The sequence below is a fragment of the Delphinus delphis genome, chromosome 5 (genome assembly GCF_949987515.2).
Source record: "Delphinus delphis chromosome 5, mDelDel1.2, whole genome shotgun sequence".
Taxonomy (NCBI): Eukaryota; Metazoa; Chordata; class Mammalia; order Artiodactyla; family Delphinidae; genus Delphinus; species Delphinus delphis.
In genome coordinates, this window is record NC_082687.1 from 20,085,716 (window position 1) to 20,105,489 (window position 19,774).

General features: G+C 41.2%; 1 protein-coding gene across 4 annotated transcripts in view; it reads left to right on the forward strand.

The window, feature by feature from the left end:
- The window catches only part of NFKB1 (nuclear factor kappa B subunit 1), a 122,285-nt gene that overhangs the window by 44,494 nt on the left and 58,017 nt on the right, over positions 1–19,774 (forward strand). The gene's annotated exons all lie outside the window — the stretch shown is intronic.

Here is a 19,774-nt window from a genome sequence, read left to right on the forward strand (position 1 = left end):
TAAGGTGTCCACAGAAGACAAAGCCTGGCTATTTACCCCGTCTCTGTCATTGCTTCCATTTCGGAGAGCAAACCAGGAGGCTGACTGTAAATGCCTAACCTGGAGCCCACCTACCTCTTGTCTCAGGAAATGCAAACAGGAGGCTAGATTTAAGTGTCTGGCTTGAAGCCCACTTTTTTCCTGCCTCAGTAGTACGGCCTCCAAAGGTACAACACCTCCTCCACAGGCAAGCTGTTTTTCCACTTGTCAACAGATCTAGAGCTGAGGCTGTAAACTACTCTGCGGTCTCAGTCTCCTCTCCCCACCCTCCAGGTAGATTCCAGACCAGAATCCTCTAGTCTCCATTCACCTCTCTGAACTCTCATGAAGGTGGACTGGAAGGTACAAGCAGACTTTCCCACACAATGCCTCTCACCTTTAGGTCCCCATCCGCCCAACAGAACAGTTACAAGGATGGCTTGCTGTGCTTATTTATATCATCTCATTTAGCCATCGCAGCCCACTGAAATAGGTTCTATGATCCTGATTTGATAAATGAGGAAACCGAAGTCCAGAGAAGTTAAGAAGCTTACCCTGGGTCTCACAGTCTTTCAGGGATGGAGCCCAAGATTTCAGTTCAGGCAGTGTCATTTAAGAGTGCACACTCTTAACCACCATGGGATACTGTTAAATTATTGTAACATTAAGGGTCTGTCTCTACTTTGGGGATTCTTTAAATCGATGGTTCTCAACCACGGATGTGCATCAGAATCACCCAAGAATATTTTAACTGCAGAGGTGCCAGGGGCCCACTCCACACATGCTAAGTCACAGTGGGTCTTTTAGTGTGATAATTCTTTGATAATTTCTAAGGACTCATGTCATACAATGGCAAGATATAACAGGAGAATGAATAGGTAAAGCATGGTGTAACCATGGAATAGAATATTATGCTACTGTTTAATTCTGAAGACTGTACAGCATGGAAAATGCTTATGACCTAATGTTAAGAAAAAAAGCAGGATTTCAAATTTAAAATATAATCACTGAAGTGATTTAACTCAGTGAATGAGTTAAAATCAAGATTAGAGATATAAGAATTACCAAATTTAAAAATAGATCTGAAGTAATTTCCTGGAATGTAGCACAGAGAGAAGGAAAACTTGAAAGAAAGGGTGAGATACAGGTTACAAGAGAAAGAGTAACAGGGGTCTATGTTGAAGTCCTGGAAGGAGATAATAAAGCTACAGATTTCTGGTTCTGCGCTTAGAGGTTCTAGTCTAGGGTGAGGTCCAGGTGGCTTGTGGACCACACTTTTAGATTTTAAAACATTGGCTCTGAAGGCAGTTAGTTCATGGCTGAAATGATGTTGATTCCTAGCTTTGCCACTTACTGGCAGTGTTACTTAACTTGGCCAAGGCTCAGTTTCTTCATTTGTAAAGTTAAGATAGATAATACCTGCTTCATAGGATATAAGTTGAGTTGTTCAGTGCATGGCACACAGTAAGCACTTAAAAATGGTAGTTGCTTCTATTTTTGTATTCCAAAATACACTAATTTGAGTATTGAATGGCAGTTATATTGATTGGTTTATGGAATCATGGAGCTACACAAAAGCATCACCAGTCTACTAATTTATTTTCGGCACAACTTCGCTAATTAGTACTGCTTCCACTCTATTTACACCATGTCCTTCCTTCTATCTGGGATTATTAAGGTAGGAGATGGAAAACATGCCATGTCAAAAGCTTACTGTTAGGGCTTCCCTGGTGGCTCAGTGGTTGAGGGTCCGCCTGCCGATGCAGGGGACACGGGTTCGTGCCCCGGTCCGGGAGGATCCCGCATGCCGCAGAGTGGCTGGGCCGTGAGCCATGGCCGCTGAGCCTGCGCGTCCAGAGCCTGTGCTCCGCAAAAGCACAGGGAGAGGCTGCAACAGTGAGAGGCCTGCGTACCGCCAAAAAAAAAAAAAAAAAAAAAAGCTTACTGTTAGATGTAACACATGATTTCTTATAAAATCTTATAGGTAGCAAGAGGCCAGAAAGGAATCTATTAAATTCTTTTTAAACTCCTTAACTGTGTTCCCTTAGGCATTATGCATATGATAATTTGCACAAGTATTGTATTACTTTCCTAGGGCTGCCATAACAAATTACCATGAATTAGGTTGTTTAAAGCAACAGAAATTTATTCTCTCACAGTCCTGGAAGCAGAAGTCCAAAATCAAGTTGTCGGCAGGGCCATGCTCCCTCTGAAGGCACTAGGGAAGAATCCTTCCTTGCCTCTTTCTAGCTTCTGGTGGTTGCTGGCAGTCCTTGACATTCTTTGGCTTGTAGCTGTGCCACTCCAATTTCTGCCTCTGTCTCCAAAGACTGTCTTCCCTCTGCCTTTCTGTGTCTAAATCTCCCTTTCTCTTATAAAGACACCAGTCATTGGGTTTAGGGCCCACCATAATCCAGTCTGACTTCATCTTAATTAAGTACATCTGCAAAGACCCCATTTCCAAGTAAGACCACATTCTGAGGTTCTGGGTAGACATGAATTTTGGGGGGGACAATATTCAACCCATTATAATTGTATTATGGTATTAAGCTTATAAACCAGTGGTTCTGAAAGTCTGTGACAATGACCATTTTAGCCCCATTACGCACTGGGAAAGATATTGACACGTATCCATGGCATCTCTTATATATCATTATTATATACTTAGGGAATAGTAGAAAATCTTTCAGGTTGGAAAGTTTGCCAGTATTTTGAATAATTTATTTCATAAAGTAATTCCTGTGACATTTCTCCATTGAGTAGATGGTGGGCCTTAAATACAGTGGTGTGCCACTATAAATTGCACAATCTCGAGTAAAATCCAGCTTTTACTTTCAAGTATGGTATTTTGCTCACTAAACCACAGCCCTATTTAACTTCTATAGGACAGATGTCTCCACTTTAGCAACTTAGTGGGTTTACTCAGATCCCGCTAAGTTCCTTACATGAAGCAATTTATTGGTATTAGATGTTCAGCACCTGGAATAATATCTCGTATTGGGTTGGCCAGAAAGTTCATGGTATAGTAGGTAACCAGTAATTATTTGTACAGTGGTCAACGTGCAGGAGATGCTAGAATTATCTTCCCCAAATGAGCACTAGTACTATCATGATGTAGCTAAAGAAGAGACAGATAACATGACATAATAGTAATAGGTTTTTATTGGAAACAGAGAGTCTCTAGCACGCCGTCACAGCTCTCCTCCCCCTGCTGCTCCGTCTTGTTCCTCGCGTCTCAGCAGCCTTCTTTTCCTTTTCCTCCCCTGCTCACCTGACTACGAATCAGGTGACCCAAGTCCTAGTCAATGAGTTGGGACACTATTACTTAGACCCTAGGTATGTCACCAAACTTTTCCAGGTTGAAATAGGCTTTTTCTGCCTCAGTTTCTTCTATCTGTTGGAATCTTTCCATGTCAAGTGAGAGAAAAACCAACTAAAACTAAGCAAAAAATGGGAACTTATTTGATTAGAAAGCTGAAAAGTCCAAAGGAAAAGCTAGCTAGCTTCAAACTCCACTGCATTCGGAGCTGACACTATCATTTGGCTTCTCTCTGCCTCTCAGCTCTGACTTCTCTTATGTAGGCTCCCGTCTTCAGCTCCGGAAGGTGGCCCCTGCAGCAGCCTCAGGCTCATCTGTTAGGGCACCAAGTCCTGTAGCAACAAGTCTGCTTTCCTGGAAGCTGAAATCGGTTAAAGGGGTCGCAGATTGAGGGTTCTGGGCCCTCAGTGGTCTGCATTGTTTCACAGCCCATTCCTGGAGGTGTAACACTGGGGACAGGGAGTGGAAGACAAAGTGATTACGTTAACAGCCATTCCCAGGCTCCACTCCTGGAGCTGGAAGTGGAGTTAGCTGCACCTCAAACATGCAGACCGAATGGGGGAGGTGGATCTCCAAGAGAAAAATATGAGTACTGGTAAAATTCAAAGAGGGAGCAGAAATAACAAATATCCATTAATTTCTCCGCCCATGAGCAAATTAAGACTTCTCAACCCCCTTCATTACTGAAATTGTGTGATCTTGTGTACTCCCTCGTTAATTAGCCTGTGTGCCATTCCCATTGTTTTATTTTTTAAGTAAGAACTAGTTTTTTATTTATTTAAAAGTGTGACAAAGAAATTCATAGAAATGCAAATAATACAAAGACATATATAGTGAAAAGTAAATTTCCCTTCTATCTAAGATCCCGCTCCTCCCCAGAGAGAAGCACTGTTATGAATGTGTATAAGCACATGTGTATCCAAATACATATAAACTGTAGAGCATATTCATTTATACACACACACATATTCTGTTAATCTATAAAACACTCTGCCTCTTGCCTTTTTCACTTAATGAACTTAATGAACATTCCTCAGCAGCTTATAGACCTCTAGGGAAGTGATATAGCAAAATAATTAGTAGCAGACTCTAGAGCACATTACCCTGGGTTCAAATCCATCTCTGCTCCTTATTAGTTGTTTAACCTTGAAGCAGTTGGTTCACCTCTCTGCATCTGTAAAAGGGGAAGGAAAACAGTCCCTACCTCCCAGAGTTGTTGGGAAGATTCAAATGAGTTAGTATATGTCAAGAGCAGTGCCCAGCACATGGTAAGTGCTCTGAGAATGCCAGCTTTGGGTGTCTACCGTATTCTTTGTAAGGCATTTCATTGATCATATGTAGCTTCTCACTGCCGCTTTTGTACACATACCATCTTTCATAGCATCTGAATCCAGCTACTTTGTTTTGTCAAAGACAAGCTCAAAAAGCCCACCCTGATAATCCTACTTGATCCTCAATGACAAAATGTATTTTGTCATTAAGTTGCCTTTTAATAGCCATGAAGGTTTTTTCTATAAATGTTCTTTATGAATTGTGGGGATGTTTTATCCTGAATTTATTTTTAGCTCTTTGGAATGTCATTTCAGCTCCTTGTCACAGAATTTATTTCCTATGTAGTTTTCTGACATATTTATCAGTGTAATAACTCCTTCAGAAAGTCTGCTCTGAATTGCCCTCATTTCCCCAACCGAGTAAGTTGACCTCTGAGTGTCCCTCCTTAATAGGCCCATGCTATCTTTGCCTGCGCTTATCACTGTTCCTCATGTTATTTCAGTTACCCACTGACGTGCCTGTCTCCCCGTCTCTAGACTTTGTTTCTTGAGGACAGGCACCATGTCTTACTCTTCATGATATTCTTCTGCTGGGAGATGTCCAAAAAATATCTGCTGAATTAAACTGAATTCTTTTTCATTCTTTGGGCACTCGATTGTTGCTCACCAATTAGAAGCTTAACTAGAAATGGAAACTTAAATAGAAAGTTAGCTCGTTTAGTTAATAAGGGTTTAGTTAAAACTTGACCCAGAAGAGTTTCTCTTTCTCCATTGCCTCCCTCTTAGAGCTTTATGTAACATAGATATCCTGATGGCTCCAAATTCTTTTCTCTAGCCTAGACTTCTACTCTGAAATCTAGGCTCCAGGCTTAGCCACTTGATTGACATCATTTGGTTGTCTGGTAGACTTAACAAACTGAATTCCGAACCTTCCCTACCAATCTGCTCCTCCTAATATCTTCCCTTTCTCAGGAAATGGCAGCTTCATCCTTCCAGCTCAGGCCAGAAACCTTGGAGTTATCCTGAACTCCTCTCTTTTTCTCATACCCCACATCTAAACCATTGGGTCATCCTGTTGGCTGTGCCTTCAAAACTTATCCAGAATCTAGTCACTTGTCACCACTGCTGCCACCCTGGTACATGCCACCATCCTTAACATCTTTTTCCAATGGTTTTAGCTTCCATGGATGATTCTGTCCTGAATCAATTATGATCAGTAGTTGATGATTATAAATTTGTGATTTTCTGTTTCTGTTACTCCTTTTATTTTTGTTAGTTGATATTCTCTGTTTAAAAAAAAACACTCTCGGGCTTCCCTGGTGGCGCAGTGGTTGAGAGTCCTCCTGCCGATGCAGGGGACATGGGTTCGTGCCCCGGTCCGGGAAGATCCCACATGCCGTGGAGCGGCTGGGCCCGTGAGCCATGGCCGCTGGGCCTGCGCGTCCGGAGCCTGTGCTCCGCAACGGGAGAGGCCACAGCAGTGAGAGGCCCGCAAAAAAAAAAAAAAAAATATATATATATATATATATATATATTTTAATCAGTGTCTTCAATGGAGGCTGTATCACATTTGCAATGACATAAAGTGATAGATAATAAATAATTTAAGTTCAAGTTAATTTTGAAAAGCTGGGGCAAAGGGCTAAATTCTTTTTTTAATGTAAAATTTGTGTATTACTTTTGGGTTTTAAAATTCAGAAATATACTTCAACATCCATATCTTCATCAGAACCAAGGGCTAAATTCTTAAGCGATGATATTTAAAAGAGTTGAATGCATCCAGAAAACAAAATACTACAAGTACAGGGTAGGAGGGATATGCATGCAAAGAGCTCTAGAAGTTTTAGTTAATAATGGACTTAACATGAGCTAACAGTGTGATGTGACAACCAAACAGGTAATTCCACATTGGGCTCCCTTAATAGAAGTAGTATATAAGAGCAGACAGTGGTCTCACTCTCACACCAGGAAAACTGTGTACAGTGCTGGGCACCCTGTTTGTAGAGAAATAGAAACTTGAGTGTGTGTTCAAACCAGAATAGTGACAGAACTCGAACCTTCCTCAAAGGGTCATTGAGCATGAGAATATTTATAGCCTGGAGAATTTGATTGTCTTCAAATATTTGGATGGCTGTCATAGGAAAGAAGGGTGAGGTGTGTCCTGCCGTCAAAAGAAGATGAAATAAAAAGCACTGAGTGGAAGCCCCAGGAGGCAGAGGTTTCAGTTGTCACTGAGAGTCAGAGCTGCCTGAGGATGGAATGTATAGCCTCAGGATGAAGTTCATTGTCACTGGACTGGTTCAAAAAATAAACTGGAAGACTGCAGGGCAGGGAAGGTAACTTGTGTTAAGATCCTTTGCGATAAGTAAATTCTTTTTTTTTTTATGCCTTTAAAAAGATTTTTTACTTAGTAAGTTGTACCTTCGTAATAAGGGAAAATCAAGATTTGCTTATAGGGCAGTTATAATTTTTCTGGCGAATTCCTAAAACTAATAGAAATTAATAGCTTGCAGAACATTTTATCCAAGCATCAAAGTGTATGATTTATTTCTAATACTTTGTTTTAGTCTGTATAGGCTGAACAGTATAAAATTATCACATTGTAGGGTTTTTTGCAGGTTTAAAGCACTACTGTTTTTCCAGATTACTGGCTGATGTTATCCTAGACCATGTTAGAAATTTTGGTGTTTCTCCCTTCCTCCTTTTGCTTACATAATAGTATGTAGATGGTACAATATGTTGGTTAACCTCAGTCTGACACTTAGATCATGTTTTCTCTTTTGCCCTATCAGTGTCTGGGATGTAAATTAACCAGTAAAGTGGCAACAAGAAATCAGACAAAGAAAATTTCCCATTTCTTTCTACTCACTTGTAATTCTCCTAATTTTGTAGGGGTTTTCCACAGGAAATCACAGAAGAATAGTTGAAATGCTTTATCTTATGTACTTTCCTTCTGAAGAAAGGAACAGTTAATTGTCTTCTTCCCAGAGTGGTCCAAATTCTTGTACAGGCAGCTGTGTTTACTATAGTACAAATTAAATTCTACGTTAAGTGATATCTGTAAGTACTTTCAGTCATTAAAAGCCAAAGTATTTAATTACTTCTCTAACCAGTGGATTTCAGTGAAGGTGATAGGATGGGTTTTCTAAGCCAGAAAAATATATCATGAGGATGATTGTATGCCTTTAAACAGAAAGAAATCAATGACATTTAATCCCAAGTAAATTTGAATATCACAGAGTCAGAAGATACTCTTAATTATATCAAATTAAGTTTTCATCAAACACAATGTGTTGAGAGACTTTAAAACTATTTTAAAAGGATGTTTAAAACTTATATTAATAATTTCTATTTTCAAAGAATAAATAAATCCAAAACCTAAAGTTTTTATTTTGCACATACTTCAGTCATACCTTACCTGGGATCTATTCCTCCTAGTTACTGTTATGTAGTTTGTAAAGATTTAAAAAAAAAAGCTTCGTAGATTAAAAGTTTTCATTCTGTCTTTGGTTTGTATGTTTCTCTCCTACCCCCCTACTTGTATAATGGAAGCATTTTTGACATATCCCCAGAAAAGTTGGTTCTTTATTATCAGGGTTTAACTTACCCAGGGCAGGACCCTTCTTGGATTTACTGAAAATAAACACTTTGGTTATTCAATTTCAGTTTTAATGAGAAAAGTTGAAATCTTTGCCTAACATAAAGGTTTTTCTTTGTCTCTAAATTTTGATTTTCCATGCTATCAGAAGCCCCATTGCAACAGGTAATTTGAGTGTTGATTGTATGTTTTCTCAGTTTGTAATTGTGTTAAATGTATTTAAAATGTTCACAATTTTAAAAATAAGTTTACTGTTAGGATCCTTCCAACTCAGAAATTCTGTGATTTTAAACTGTTTTTTTTTTTAGTTTGAAAATGTGATCTTTGGGGTGTTGTCCTGTGTGTCATATATATATGACTAGGAATCATAGAATTTCAGAGCTGGAAGACATATAGTTGTTATCTAGTGATTCTACACATGAAGAATTCGGAAGCCCAAAGAGATTAGGGGCCTAACACAAGATCGTAGCGGTAACTGGCACCTGGAACTCTGGCCGCTTACTGGAGCACTGAAAATCTGCTCTAAAAATTAACCCACATTATCTGAAAATGTGCAGACTTCAGGAGAGTGTTCCTCTACAAATTTAAGAAAGTTGAGGCATTTATATTAAGCACAATTTATTTAAATCCTATAAACTGTGCTCTCATCCCTGTTGTTTTCTCCAAACTTGGAATCACACTTGAAAATAAATTACAACTTGGGGTAGGTTAAAGTGTCTTGATTTCACACTCCTGGGGTATTTTTCAGTAATTTAGAAGTGTAAACTGACTCTGTGAAGTTAGGCCTGTTTTCAAGTGGGAGGGTGCCCGCGCATCTCTGGGATGCTTGTGGGGAAAGCCCTCCTTGTGTAGCTGCCCTGGCAGAGTCTAGCTGGGATGATGAATGTGAGATCACCTCTCCAGAGTACATGGGGCTTGGCGGCCAAGGCAGCGCTTCTAGTCCTCCCAGTCTCACTTCTATTTTATCTGGAACCAGCCCTTGATGACTGTCTTCCGCCCATCCTTCCACCTTGGCCAAACTCCAGCACCATGGGGAGATTGTATGTCAGGGTTAAGTTCTCCCTGAGAATTTGAATTTATAAAAATTAAAGATGTTTTAGCACCTCTACAGCCAGTCTGTCTGTAAGCGGAAGTTATTTTCTCAGCGGAAAAGCCTAAGGGAGTACAAGTGCTTCAAAAACTCCTCTTAGAAATAAAAATGGTGCCAGGGTTAGGTCTTCCTAAATGAGATTTCAAGCCAAGGAGTCAGTAGAATTTCACAAGTTAATTGGCTTCATGCACTCACCTTCTGCTAGGACTTTTCAGAAACTTCTCAGGGTAATCCCTCATAGTTATAGTAGAGAGATGAACCGCGTCACGTGACTGTAACCCTTCGACAGATCTTAAGGCAAGATGGCCTGATGGGCCCTGCTGTCAGCATTCTTTCCTAATAGTGCCTGGGAGCTGTTAACTACTTGGCTGCTCGCTCCTTCCTCAGCGTAGCCTGGAGCCAATGATTTATTCAGTCATTAGTTCTTTGAACAGCTCTTAATTAAATACTACTGGTTCCATCCTGAGGGTTGGGGAAATAGAAAGAATTAAATAATGCCTTGGTATCTGAAATATGATATTGTTTGTTTTATTCACCACTGTAGAACCAGCACCTATAGCTGCCAGGTAGGAATTGCAGAATAAAGTAGTACTTTTCAGATGAAAGAGTGAATGACCTAATGGCCCTAAGGTAAAAGATCCCGCTAGTTGGGGTGGGCAGAGAAGACTTCGAGGCAGAGATTGCATTTGGGGCTGGATCTTGAGAGGTAGCAATTTGAAAGCATGGATCTAACTAGAGAAAATAGCACAAGCAGAAACGTCAGCAGCAAAGGCTCAAAAATAGAAATCTCTGAGGTTGGATAGGAAAAGTGAACAATTCTGCTGGAATGAAGAGTACATGAAAGAGAAAGGTGGGAATGAGGCTAGAGAGGTATGATAGGGCCAAATCGTGCAAGCCTCAGGAATTTAGACCACATTTTGTAGAAAGTGGGTGGATTATATAAGTTTTAATATAGGAATGATACGCTATAATGAGCATTGTGCTTTAGGAATATAAATCTGGTAGCAATCTGCTGAGGGATTAGAAGGGAAAAGCACAGGGACACCAAGTGGGAAGAATTGCAGTGATTCCTCATGAGTTAAACTCTGGTTCAGGCTGAGATAGATAAACTAGGGGAGTGAGAATAGAGGGAAGGGACAGGTGCCAGAGATTTTGGGGAGTGCCACCTGGCTGAATCAGTTAATTCAGCAATTGATTACATGTAGAGGACAACAGAGGAATCCCAGATGATAGGAGAATTTTGGTGCAGTTGCTTAGAAGGTGGTGGTTTCACTTACTAGGAGGTGGAGTATGTTTCAGAGGAAGGCCATTCATGGGCCTTCAGTCGTGGGCAAATTGAGTTATAAGTTATGGACAGGAAGATGCCCTGCAAGCAGCTGGAAACGTTACAGATTCTTAAAAGGAAGGTAAGCACATGAGACTTAATTGAGGAGTCGTCCTGCATGGACTAGATAATTAAATCCAGGAGACTGCATAAAAGTGTCAAGAGAGTGATTATGGTAATGGTTAGAGATAGACCAAGGACTGATCTCTGGCAGGACTTCTTTTGAGGAGGAAGAGTGCTTTAGCAGAACTGTCTAGTGAAGTGGGAGGGGACCATTTTGAGGAGGGAACGTAACATATCCTAGGCTACAGAGAGGTTAAGTGGGATGAAGAATAAGAAATGGCTGGTCAGTTTGGAAATATGGAGTAAGTCATGACCTTGAAGCACTTATTTCTTTGGGACATAGAGGGATTAGTTAATTTGCAAAGGTACTACAGATTAAGTTGGAGTTTCACCATTGGTGATTAGAGCTTTTCTTGCATACTTGATAAGGAAAAAAAGAGAATGGCACTCAAGCAGGTATAAGTGCCTTTTAAGAATGTTTCTTACTGAATTATAGAGAAAATCAAATGAAAGAATGGTTCTGTATTTCTTACTGTAGTGCCCGGCTCATAGGTTTCAATAAATGCTAACCTGTACAGTTGTTATCATCATTATCAGAGAAAGAGTTTTTCCAGATAAGCGAGAAGAGTGTACATGATTTGTGGATAAAGGGGAAGCGTCCTTTGGAGAGGGAGGGAGGAGAGTAATTTGAGGAGATCTGGAATAAGTCTGACAGTAAGTGCAAAAACAGAGTGGTTGGACCTAGAAAAGGGAACAGAGCTACATTTCTCTGAATTGGCAGCGGATTGTAAAGTAATAGGGATGTTTTGAGCCTGGGTGACAGTTAGGAGAAGAGAGGTTGAAGAGCCTGGCATGCAATGCATTTTCACCTTCTCATTACAGTCAGAGGAAATCTCAACTGCAGATATCTGCTTAAAACATGAAGAGACAAAACAGAATCACTGTCATCTCTTCTGCCCCTGCTATGAATCAAGCACTGTATTAGACAGTTTAAATTGCCTCCTGTAATCCTTGTGAAAATTCAGACATTATGTATTTGCATTCACATTTTACAGATGAGAAAACACATCAGAAAGGCTGAGTAACTTGCCCAGGATGGCACAGCTAGTAATGGGAGGAGCCAGGATTCAGAGCCGGGTCCATCTGACTCCAGAGCCTGTGCTCTTTATTGAAAGGGAGCCCAGTAGTTTGAGATCTTGGAGGTGTAGGCCTGCACTGCTTTATGGTAAGGTCCTGTGGAGTGGTTATTCATGTCAGTCACCAGAGTGAATATCAAAGAAGGGCCCTCTCATTTGGGGAGTACATGACTGTGAAACTGGGGTGAACCAGAAATGTGAATTCTTGATCCCTGAGGGCAATGGTAAGGCAAGGAATAGAGAAAATGTTTTGAGTCAAGTCCCTAGCCTCTTCAGTACAGCAGGAGAATGCCTTATGGGTAACAGCCGTTGGGGTGGAAAGGGGGAAGTCCAAGGGGGTGTCTTGGACTTCGGGAGCACTGTTACCTTGATTTTCCAACAAGATGATTCAAGAGTCACCTTCCCTTCACTTTCCCACAGCTGCCTGAGTTCCTGACCCTCAGCAGTTAGATTCCTCTAACCATACTGCAGGTCCAGATAGAACCCACACCAAGATGCCCTTCAATCAACTTACACTAATGTTCTGCTCTGGTGTAAATAATCACATTCTAATTTAAATAGCCTATTGAGAGGCTGCACTAGGATCTAGCCTTTTTTTTTTTGAAAAGACAAAATAACAAAAGAATATAATTTCTTAATTTCCATCCCTACCTAACACAGCTCTTTATATTTTAATAAATCACCTTCCTAGCTGACATTTTAGTCACCTTATTTAATCATGCATTTGCTACAGGATTAATTATTGAATGCCCACAGTATAACAAACATTATTGCAGGCATTTGGGATATGACAGGGAAGAAACCATTGTCCCCACTCTTACAGAGCCTTTGTTCTAATGGGGAAGTTAGGCAATAATCAAAATAAGTAAGATATGTAGTATATTAAATGGTAACTAACGCAGGGAGAAAATGCAGGGGAAAGCAGCAAGGAATTCAGGGATGGGAGTGTTAAAATTTTAGATAGGGTGTAGGGTAACCCATGAAAGCTCCCCTGAGAAAATGGCATTTCTGCAAATCCTGAAGGGAGGTAAAAGAACATGCAGGTATCCAGGGAAAGAGTGTTCTAGGCAGGAGCTCTCAGGTAGGAGCTGAGCTGGCAAGGAGGCTGATGTGGCTCCAGAAGGAGTAAGAAACAAGATCAAAGAGGAAGTGGGGTCAGAGGGCCCAGGGCCTGTGTGCTGTTGTAAAGACTTTGGCTTTTAAGATGGAAAGCCATTAGAGGGTCTGAGGGTTTTTTTAAACTTCTTACCATGGAAAACTGTAATCATATATACCCAGAACACTACAGTGAGTCCCCTTAACGACTCATTCATCTACAACAGCTTTCACTTTTGGAGGACTTTGAGTAGAGGAGTGTCCACACTTGGCATGACCTGACTTGAACGGGATCACCTAGGAGAACAGGCCATGGGGAAGTGGGGGAGGCATTGGAAACTAATCATGGCAGCTTGAAACCAGGGAGTAGCAGTAGAGATGGTAAGAAGTGGTTAGTTTGGGGATATCTTTTAAAGGTCTGACTAAATACTATATATTTTATGCTTTGTTCCAAAAAAAGAATTTGAGAATGCACGTAGTGCAGCAATGAGGGTAAAGAGATGTAGAAAAGAAATTCAGTAGAAAAGAATACTACTGTTTTATTTTCTATTTAAGAATAAACCAGGTTTAGGGGCTTCCCTGGTGGCGCAGTGGTTAAGAATCCACCTGCCAATGCAGGGGACACGGGTTCGAGCCCTGGTCCAGGAAGATCCCACGTGCCACGGAGCAACTAAGCCTGTGCACCACAACTACTGAGCCCTCACGCCACAACTGCTGAAGCCCGCGTGCCTAGAACCCGTGCTCCGCAACAAGAGAAGCCACTGCAATAAAAAAGAGCCCGTGCACCGCAACGAAGAGTAGCCCCCGCTCACCGCAACTAGAGAAAGCCCGCGCATAGCAATGAAGACCCAATGCAACCAAAAATAAATAAATAAATTTATTTTTAAAAATAAATTTATTTTTAAAAAAAATAAATTTATTTTTTTTAATAAATTTATTTTTAAAAAAATAAATAAAAGAATAAACCAGGTTTATAAGCCAGGTTCCAAAACAACTGGCCTATAAATGAACATTTGCAACACAGTTCATCCATAAGTTACATATTATTTTGTAACCATGAACAATTGGGCCATGCAAAGGGTAAACATTTATTTTTAATATATTAATGAGATAATGACACCTATTGAGGTGCAAGTCCGCAGAGTTAGCAATAGTGTGTTACTTGATTTTCTGAAAAAAGTATGATTTATAAGTGGCTATATTTGATGTAATGAAACTGAAAATTCAAATAAAACAAAAACCAGGGGTCAAAGTATGACAAAAAACTCAAAACTTGCAAAGTGGAGTTTTACATAGATAGTGATTTTATTCCACTTCTCTACATAGTTGATGAAGCCCTCTTTGTCTATTTTGTTGTGTTTAATGGGCCAGTTTGCCCTTCCAGTCCCAGACAAACATCTGAGCCACGTGTGCTGTTGGTCAAATAAGTAGGGGAATAAAAAAGATGAAAGAATGTGAATGAATCAACGCAAATCCAGGAGCACTACTGGAAAAACAACCATGTTATCAACAGTGAGTGGGCCAAAGAGGATATTTTCATGTCATCCCATCTTACAAGAACACTGCACCTACATTCAGAAGACTCAGGATGAATTCCAGCATCCTCCAGATCTTGACTGTCTCACCTTGGGTTATGTCATTTGTTAATCTGTCTGAACTGTTTTCTTATCTGCAAAATGGGGATGATAGTGCCAAGTCTGTCTGCTTCACAGGGTCTTTGGGAAATCGAGGTGGGAAACAGCCCCTTTTTATAAAAGAGAAGGAAAGAAACTGGTGCTTCCATAGTACATGCCATGTGCCAGACACTGTGTGGTTCTCACAACAGCCCTCTGAGGTCCCATTATTGTCCCATTTTGTAGGTATAGAGCGTGCAGCTCAGAGAGGTTATTTATCTTGTGTAAGCCCACAGAGCTGGAAGAAGAAAGAGCTGGGATTTGGTCCCAGATTGGATTAGCTTGAAGTCTGCTGGCTTAAAAAGAAGGAACTAACTTTACCAAGCATCTTCCCACCCTATGCCAGAAACTATTAGATATGGTTCTGTACTATCTTGCTTGATGAAGGTTATTCAGTACTTCCTGTGTACTCAACAAATAATAAAGAATAAAGAACAGTAAAGTCTCTTTTGCGTCACTGAGAGGAGGTATGTTATGAAAATCATGTTCTTTTCTTTCCTTCTCCAGCTCCTCCTCTCCCTCCCCCCTTCCCTTGTCCTCCTCCTCCTCCTTGTTCTTCATTTTGTAGTATGACTTGCACCGTAACAGAGGAGAATCAATGCACAGTTTAATAATGTCTGTGCCATGATTTTGTTTGTAAAGAAGCCTTACAGGGGGACAAGTGCACTTCTGCCACCTCACACCTTTCATGAGACCTTCTTCCCCACAACACACACCAACAAAACCAAACAAACAGGTTTTTCAGGGATAACTGTCACGATCACTGTGCTAGGCAAAGGAGAGCTATGAAACACTGTGCACATTGGACATATACAGAAGAAAAAGTGATTAAGCCAAGTGGTAGCCAGTGTACTGGAGAATGTGAACGGGCTTTGGAGGTGGACAGACCCAAGTTCAAAGGGCTGCCCAATCACTCCAGTTACAGGAATGATGGCAGTTTAATTCATCGTAATGTGCCTCACTTCCCTTGGCTGTGGGATTGGGTGGCACTACTGATCCCACAGGGCTGATGTGAAGATGGGCCGAGTTAACAAGTCCCCTTCCCTTCCATAAAAACAGAAAGTGAGGGCTTCCCTGGTGGCACAGTGGTTGAGAGTCCGCCTGCCGATGCAGGGGACACGGGTTCGTGCCCCGGTCCGGGAGGATCCCACATGCCGTGGAGCGGCTGGGCCCGTGAGCCATGGCCGCTGAGCTTGCGCGTCCGGAGCCTGTGCTCCGCGGCGGGAGAGGCCACAACAGTGAGAGGCCCGTGTACCGCAAAAAAAAAAAAAAAAAAACCAGAAAGTGAGGAAGTATAGCTAGATGTGCTCTGGGAGTTGAACAAGCAAGAGAGGTAAGACAGTAACCCTTCAGTTGCCAGTTGGTTTTACCATCTTCTTGCTGCAATGAACTCTGTATAATTTTCCTGCCCTCTTCCTATCACATTCCCCAAAAAATGGACAGTGGTGGAGTTTTGTGGGCTAAAGTGGTGAAGGGAGTGTCATGGAAGATTCAGATTTAGGTTGTACCTTTGAAGAATGGATGGTTCTACACAGGGAAGAGAAGGAAGGGACACCCTCAGGTGGTAGGAACCACGGGAAGGAAACCCTGAAAGGTGGTAGTAAGTAGGACTGAGGAGATGATGAGTCGGACTGTCACCACAGAGCTTTCAGTTTGTGCTGCTCTCCCTGCCAGCAATACTCTTCTCAACCCCTACCCACCCCGTTGTCCCTTGTTACATTCTTACTCTTCTTTGAGAGCTCAGTCCTCATTACTCCCTCAAGGAGCTTTCTCTGACTTCCTGACCAGGTCAAATCCCTATTCTGCATGTCCTGTGTAAGTGCTTCATAGTTATGCACTTACGTTTATTTGTGATATTTTTGAGCAGTATTGGTCCTACTCTTTAATTCCCGTAAGAACAGGAGTTATGTCTGTTTTCTACTCAGCTGTGTATCCCTCCATTCCCTGACCTACTGCAGTGCATGGGACATAGAAGGGACTTAATAAGTACCCACTGAATAAATGGATACATTTTGGTTGTCGGTGAGGTAATAGCCTGGATAGGAGAGAGGGTTTATATTTGAGATTGCTAATCCTGTTAGGTGCCAAGCACTTAACTCATTTAATCCTTAAAAACAATCCTATGAAAGCAAATGTATTATTACTTTCATTTTAAAGGTGGAGAAGGTGATGTCCAGTGATGTTAACCATCCTTCCCTGCTGGCCCAGCTATTAAGTGACAACAGATGGGCTTGAGCACAGCAGCCTGGCGTCAGAGCTCTTGAATTTAACCACATTCCTCTGCTGCTTTAGCAGTAGAGGTCAAAGTTAGATACACAAGTAAAGTTAGGGTAGATTTCTGTTTGAAAAGTGTGGATTTTCCCCTCCTCTTCTTCAGGTATCATCATCATCACTTCATGAGGAAAAACTCAGCAGAAAAGAACTACTTCATGTGTCACGTCTCATGTTCATGTTGACTCTACATTCTGCCAAAGTGATATGTCCAAATTATTAACTCAGCAAGTAAAGTGGACCTTTCAAAATCTGATTCTTAGAAAATTCTAGGTTACTTCTCTTAATCAGCTTTAAAGAACCAGTATGCACTTTTCCAGAGCATGACAGAGTTAGTTGCTTTAAATAAAAGGAGGTGATTTGACTAAGTTTGGTATTATCTGAGATACCTGGTTTCTGTTTCTTACTCAAAAGGCAGATCTAGCCTGTGGTCATCAGTAGGTATTGAGTCGTAAAGCTCCTGGAAGAAAGGCTTCATTTCATCAAGGAAGCCAAGGAAACCTGAGCACCTCCAAGAATGATAGGTATTACTACAATAACATAATTATTACTAAAATAAATAAACAAATAAATAACAAGGCCCAGTAAAATAAATATGTCACTCTGGAAAAAAGTCTTACCCTAGGAATGGAAGTGGCCTGAATTGGTCATTTATTCTAGCCACCTGCCTTTAAACGGGATTTATAAACTTTCACCTCAGGGCAGTTGTATTATTTAAAGGTCTCTAGGTAGAGGCATGTATTACAGTAATAAGATCGTGGTTAACACTGTGTATTGCTGTTATTTACTGGGCAGTGGTCTTCAAGACTTTCCATGCATTCATGTATTTAATCCTCATCACAAACCTGTGAGGTCCTGTTATCATCCCCATCTTACAGATGAGCTGAACACTGCCCAAGGTCACAGAACTAGTAAACAGTGGAACTGTCTTCAAACCTGGCTAGTCTGTCTGTCAAGTCCATGCTCTCCCTGTGTCCCTTGGTAGCTAATTGTCACCTTTGTCTCCTTGGCTCTAAGTGATAGCTTAACTTGTATTTAAGCCAATAGTGCTTATTAAAAGCTTGCTATGCTCAGACTCTTTAAAAAATAACCCACCCTTTCTGGCAGACACAGTTGCTTTCTATAAACTTAATTTTCAAGGGAAGCACTATGCAAAGAAGTAAAAGGGAGGCTGAATAAGAATAATCTGATTCTCCATAGAACAAATGAATTTCTGAGTCAGTTGCAAATAGCTCTCCGTCATTGTGGCATTTTATGAAGTATTCCCTCCCCTAAGGTAGAATTCCACTGTCTTCATTAGCCATAGAGCCTGAAAATAGAAAATAGTATTTTTTTTGTGTGTCCCCATGCCTCAGCTTTCTTCCTTCAGTCAGTATTTTGGAAAGTCCACAAAACCCAGGGGCCTCCCTGTCGTTGCCCTGTGGCCTATGTGAAAAACCAGATGATGCCATCTGAGCTGACTTGAGCTGACTTGAGCTCTTTCAAATGGATCAAACAGCACATTAGTCATTGGCACATTTTTCAGGCCCTTTACCTCAGAGACTACCCAGTTCCTCATTCTTGCCACCCTTCGATCATGAAGTAATAGCAAGAAAAAGATGTGAGTACTTTTTGAGGAGACCTCCCACCTCTTTCCTTCAGTGCCTGTGACTGATTCCGTCATAGTGGTAACGTTGAAGGGTCCAGATATCCAAAGGGATTGGGCTTTAATGGATGGATTCCTTCTGGTGTCCTGCTTAAGTGGAAAGCCTACCTGATTTCACCCAAGTGAAGCATTTCGTCATGCCTTACACTGTTGCATTCCTATGCTCAGTGCACTTAAAAGTGAAATGACATGGTCTATTTCATGCTCTTTCACTGTTTATTTACTGTCAAAGAAGTCCCTGTGAAATATGTCATCATAACAAAGGCTGATTTCAGATGTTGACACCAAGACACAGAACTGACATCAGCAATCCAGGGAGTATGTAGGGACAACAGCCAACTTTGGAGCAAACCCAGAACTTTTCATTCCCTGTCCTACCCTGAAGGGCAAAGGCTTTCTACCTGTTATAAAAGGGAAAGCACTAAGTTCATAATTGGTTTTATGCCCAGGGGGCTTTTTAAGTGTTTAACCTATTTAAGAAATTATTTATTTGTGCTCTGAGGTGGTCAGAAGCTAATTTAATCCTAAGCATTCTTTGCGATTAGCTTGCTCTGCAAGGACTGGAGGACATTCCCGCAGGTGGCCCTGCTCCTTGGGAAGGGGTGTTAGTGGGTTGGGAAGCAAACTTTTGCAGCGGTTCTGAGCCTGGGTTCAGGCAGAGAGGCCCTAAGGTTTCCAGTGGAGCTACACTGTGGACAGAGGGGAGTCTGTCCTTTGTTCAGGAGAGGAAACTTCTCTCCCCCGAAAGCCTCTGGGGAATAATCCCAGTTCTGATCAACTTTTCCTCAACTCTTAGAGTGGGAGATTGGATTGGGGAAAAAAATCCATACTGAAAAAATCCTAACAAAATCATGCCTCAATGGAATATAAATTCATTTGATGGTATTTATAGTAGAAGTAGATTGGTGGAAAGGAATTCTGTTTCCAAGCAATTTTACTGGCAAGCGTAGGTTCTTCCTCAAGTATATCTCAGAAAGACATCCATCAAGGATCCATCGCTACATGAGATTTCTATCTACTTTCTCTTTCTTCTGAGCTAAGGGTTGCTTGTGCAGATTGAAATATTTCTAACGATTGTATAGTTGGGAGGTCCTGGATTTAGGTCATATACTTCCTTAAAAAGAGACAATATGAGCTAAGGAGTTAGGGTGACCTGGAGTTAGGTTAGCTAAGGAGTTAGGTTAGCCCTGAAAGTGCTGCATCCCAGGAAACCCCCTCATTCCCGGGCAAACGAGGATAGCCGGCCACCCTTTGAGGAGATACAGTGCATT